The sequence below is a fragment of the Apaloderma vittatum genome, unplaced genomic scaffold (assembly GCF_000703405.1).
Source record: "Apaloderma vittatum isolate BGI_N311 unplaced genomic scaffold, ASM70340v1 scaffold20408, whole genome shotgun sequence".
Lineage (NCBI taxonomy): Eukaryota > Metazoa > Chordata > Aves > Trogoniformes > Trogonidae > Apaloderma > Apaloderma vittatum.
This window is the reverse complement of record NW_009732669.1, coordinates 18,568-24,196: the sequence shown is the minus strand read 5'-3', so window position 1 is coordinate 24,196 and position 5,629 is coordinate 18,568.

Sequence of the window (5,629 nt, the reverse complement as noted above, 5' to 3'; positions counted from 1 at the left end):
TGTCAGAGCAAGAGAGCAGTGGGGTTGTCTGGGGAACAGAAGGATGGTTGGATGGATGCTCTTGTGTTCCTCCAGCTTTTTCATCTCCCTCTGAAGAGACAGCAAATAGACTTTGTGTCCTATGGCAGGACAGGGCTAAAATGACATTTAGAGCTTTGGAATTATTTGAAAGCCCAGCAAAGACAGCATCATAGCCGTGCTGGAATGGGGTAGACAGGGTCCTGAGAAAGCACTCTTTCAAAAAAGGCTGAATTAAAGAGTGCCCTGGACAAGGTTGGAGAGTCAGGACAAAGTTGCCAACAGTGATGGGATATATACCAAAATACTAGCGCTTCCAAAGGTGGAAGGGCGGGTATTTTGCTGTGTGCCTGACTGGAAACTTTAAGGCAGAGTCACAATTTTGGTTTGGATGCTGTTATAGAATCGCCTTATTTTTTGTAAATAGGAAATTTGAAACCTCTCAACTTCAGATTGGTGTTTTCAGAAGACCCACACGTTCCACAGACATGCCTGATTTTTTTTTTTTTGTTGTTGTTCCTTGAGGTGACCCTGGTAATTGATATAATTTTGGATGCATCTCTCCCTCTTGCTCAGCAGGGCTGGTTGTTTGGCACCTGAGTAGGGAGTCAGCAGATGTTAACTGTGAGGGATTAAAAGCGGTGTGACATGGCTGCACTTGTGGTCTGTTGGGATCAACTGTGGAATACCAGTTATCACCCAAACCTCTAATGAAGACCAGCAAAAAGCTGTTCCTGCTAGTAACAAGTGGTGCAGGGCAGCTTTTCAGCGTTCTTGTGTCTAATATCTTGCCACCCCTGGGAAGGGGAAACCAGAACAGAGGAGTCTAAATCTGCCTCACAGGAGGCTGCCTGGCAGGTATAGCTTGAGGTTTAATAATTTGTGCCGAAATGTTTCAGAGTCAGTTTACTCATTGAGCTACAGTAAAATAACTGTTTTGAGGTCTCTACTGTGATGTAGATGGGGAGAAAGAAGAGGAGAAACAGCTTAAAAAAAATAAAACAACAGAAAAGTTTTCTCTCCTGGAAAATCCTCACACTTCTCTTCAAGACATCAGAGACCTTCATGCTTTACAATGCTTTGAGGCAGGGGGAAGTTCAAAGCGAATGGTGGTGGGCGGCTCCAATGGTGTCTGTCTACTGAAATGGTGGATTTAAGAGATCACTGTTAACAAGCAATTGCATGTGCTGGGTATGCTGAGGGACTCCTGCTGGGAGGCATGGTTAGTGCAGAGATCTATACTCCACTTATTTTGCTTCAAGCAAACTTTAATGCTGAAGCAGCTGCCCCAGTATGTGAGGGATCTTGTGTTGCCCCAGTGTCTAAGCAGCACAAGACTTAGATCTTCTGGCAGAGTAAGAGTTCCTCTCTGCTGTTTTGCTTGGCCAGAGGCAGTGAAAAATCCACTTAGCCCTCCAAAACTCTGCCTTATGAGCCAGTGTGCTATATATGCCTTTCTTCCTTTGCACAGGAAAATAGAAGTGGTTCATCACACTAAACCCATGGCTGGTCCAGCCCAGAAGGGTTTCTAGTTGGCTCCCAGCTCTCCCCAGTGCCTTCATTTGGGAATTCTCAATTTTCGTGTGCTTCCAGTGGTCTCTGACCAAAGATCCCCTTAAGAGTAACTATGAAGCCACTCTAAATATAGCTCCTCCACTGCTGATAGGATGCTGGGATGGGACAAAATAATGTACTTTCTTTTAAAGAAATGCCCCAAGTTGTGGGAACCATTCTGACCTGGCAAGCTACTTGCAAGGCATTTGCTATTTGTTTAACTTGGGACTGATTGCCCCTGGCAGTTGTTACCGTCAGCCGCCTTTCTTATCTCCTCTTTTCTATAATAAACATTGGAGCAAAGGTTTGGAATTAGTCACTTCTGAGGCACTGCCTGCCTGCTTTTCCAGCTTCTATCTTATTGTCTCATTTTTGGACTTTTGAGCCTTTTCTGCTTCATTCTGTGCATCTTGGTTTGTCCCGCTTCTCATTGCACTGACCTAGCAAAGAGTTCTTTAAAATATCCTGTAGCTCTGTCATGCCCTCTGCGTCCCAGAAGACATGCTGCCCGGGACAGCTGTGTGCTCACGCTGCTGCTGGGTACTACAGAGATTCTTCTAGCATGACTTACCTAATCCAGTGGATGGGCTGGATGAGTTGTTCTGGCTGACATCTGTTCAGATGAAGAGCCCGCGGAGGCAGTGCTAGAATCCCGAAAGCATCCTGGGGGCCTGGCACCGTGTCCTGCTCTTTAGTACGGCATTAACCACAGGGCACTTGGTGCTTTGAGGGAATGCAAAGACAGACAGCACCTCCAGAAGTACAGGGGGTGTGGTTCTTGTTCAGAGATCTGAGTAATTCCTACTGATTTGCTTCAATTTAAAAATTTCCTGGTGATGTCTAAATGCTGTCTTCATGTGGTCTCACTTCTGACAGCACCGTAGGAGAGGCAGTAATGAGCAGTCCGGGATGCAAGAATCTCTCTCTCTCTCTCTCTCTCTCTGGTCTCCTCTGACTTTAAAAATACACAGAGCTATATATTTCACTCAACACATGCAAATACTGTTTCCTATCTACCCTTGCTCTGCCTATTGAAAGCTGCCCCTCTGGGACAGCCTGCCAGGTAAATGCCACTCAGTGTAGCAACGTATTTCAGTGCTGCCTCTGGAAATGACCCAGGAGGCAACATCGGAGCAGGATGGGAGAGCAGCCCACATTCACCCCACAGCAGCCCAAAGGCACACAGAGGGGATGCAAATCTGTTTAATTCTGTCTGGATTTGCCTTGCTGGATGCATGGGTTTGCCATCCAGCTCCTGCGCCATAAACTTCCCTTCTCTCTTCTACCATTGTCATCATCATAATTTTTAGCTAGAGGTGGAAACTTTGTCTCTAGATCTGTCTCTGTGGTGGGGTGGGTTTCTTGCAGTGGGTAGGGGACACAACCTGACTACTTTCATTTGGTTGGCCCAGATCCCTAGCCATGGGTTTAAATATCTTGACCAACATTTTAGCTTAATGGTCAGGGTAGAGCTTTTACATCTTGCAAAAACACATTCAATAATAATAATAAAAAACAAAATGCAACCCAAACCCTTTGTTAAATGTAAGAGGTGATTTTGGCAACTTCTGAGGTGTACCTTGACTCAGGTCTAGGTGTTACAGAAAAATGGACACTGCTGATCTCTTTCAAGCACTCTACACACTGCAGACCAGAACAGGCAAATACCTTGGGGTTAGTCTTGCTTCTCAGTGCCCTTTGTGCTGATGCATGTGATGATGAATGGGAGGAAATTCCTGCCCAAGAGCATAAACAGGGAGCAAGTCCTATAACTGTCTTATGTCCTCATAGTCCTGCCATGTGAAGCTGATGATGGCTGGTGTCAATGGATATGTTAGTGTCAGGCCTTCCTGATACCTGCTTCATGGAGAGATTTTTTTATTTTCTGGCTGGAGAGGATTGAAAATTCTGATGTGCTAGAGGAGGCTATTAACACCTGTGTGGTGTTTGGGAATGCAAGGGGCTGCCATGCAAGGTCCCTGTGATATGTGTAAGAAGAGGCTATGCCTCACACCTCATTTTCTCAGTTTCATGTCACTGGGGTCAACTTTCCCCCTGATCTGCAGTGATAACGCTACCCATCGCCATAGCAACGGATGTAAATACCGTTCTCTGCACTCTTAGACCCCAGGCTGTGCTGATGCTATGATGTGGTGAAACTCCCTGTGTACTTCACTAGACACTGAAACAAACAACCAATAAATCTGTTATAAACCAATGAGTAATTTGTTTTGGTTACCAGGGAGATTGCCAAGTGCAAATTCAACCTGAAATAGCGATGAGCTCATCCTCCAAGCAGCGTCGGTGCCTGAGCTGGAGCAGCCGGATGGAAAGGGAGCCAGCACCGGCAGCGCTGCCTGCTCCCTGATGTTTGGATGTTGTACGAGCTATTTTGCCAGAGAGCTTTTACCTTGTAAATGAGATTGTGCAGGGGATGGTGTATTAGACTGGTTGGTGAGCCTGGGATTTTACAGTACCTATAAGTCTGGCCATGACATTCCTGGTGGGACTGTGGGTTGGAGAGCCCTGGGGATGGGTAAAGATGGTGCAGACGTGGTCTCCTCTGCCACTTCCCATCTTGAGGAAAATGGAGATGCTTGACTTGTAGATAAGGACTAATCAGCTGGTTAGATAAGTGTATCTGACGGGCAGAGCCTCTCCTTGTTCCAGGCCCTGGAGCAACAGCAGCAGGGCACTTGGAGAAATCCTGCTCTCTTCTGCAACACTCCTGGAGTAGGAGCTTGAAAATTTGGGCTATGCTGTATTTCACCCTGAAGTGTCCCCACTTTAAGTAGGTCAGGACTTGACTTTTGAAGGCCTGAAGCCAGTGGCAGGTTCGGCATCTTTCTGTGCCTGCCTGTCGCTGCAGTTTCTCCCAGGAGTAAGCCTGCAGGTGACACTGTCAGGATACCTGTGCTTGGACAGCCACTGCATCTTCTGCTGCTAAGGCAGAGATGTTTCCAGATGTACTTGCATTAAATGAATTCATATTTTCTGAAGAGATGCAAATTCTCACTAAAATCACCTGTCTGTAGGAGAAAGTACTGCCTATGCCTCTGCCCTAGGATGCTGCAGGGGAGAGGCTGACAAAGGTGTAGCAGTGGTCTCTGCTGCTCCCTTTCCGTGGCTTTTGCTCCCCACTGCTGAGTTCTCATATACATACAATAATGTAGAAACACATCAGCATATCACCTGACAGCTGTCTTTATAAAACAATGCATAAGCCACTTAGCAGAGGCCCGCTGATGGATTTCACTGAATCTTTTAAGACATAGGTACAAGTGACTGAGAACAGGTAACAATTATCAACAGCACAAATGCAGGCAAAAGCTGAGCCCCTAATGTAATCCATGAACACATTCACGTGGTGCAAAAATGCAATTTGGGTTTTTTTTCTTAACTTCATGGCTTTCTGGAGCAAGGGATGAAGGCTGCCTCTATAAAAAGAACACTGATTTCTGCAGGGTTATTTTTTTATTTTGAAAGTCTTTAATTGTAATTTTACAAGCATGGAACAATCTGTCTCTTTGTTCTTGCAAGCCCCTTCCAGGCCTGTGGATGGATTTCTTCCAGCTCCTTTCTGATGCCATGTGGGAAAGATTTTGGTGACATGGCCAAGTCCCTCAGCATCACAGGTCGCTCAGTCACAACCACCGATGCATTTAGCCACCAGCTTTAGGAAAGGGCTTCATAAAAACCTGACAGCTGGAGTAGGTCAGCATTTGAATGACAAGGATTTTAGTTTGAGGAGTTACAACTGAGTTGTGGGTGAAGGGTGCATGAGTTCAGCCCCAGCTGGCAGTGCTCTCAGAGCGTGCCTGGGCCATCCCAGTGGCTGGTTTGATCCGTGTGGCTCCGCTCCTCCCAGCGTGCCCCCTGTGCTGCCCATCGCTGAGCTGGCAGGCAGCTGACAAACTGCTCCGTGGCATTTTGCGTTCAGCAGCTCTTTGGAGATGAGGGACAGCATATCTAACATGTGCGGGAATTGTTTGTGTGTGCTGTTTGACGTTCCTTGGCGCCACCTCTTTATTATGGGGCTGAGCAGTGGGGGTTAGCG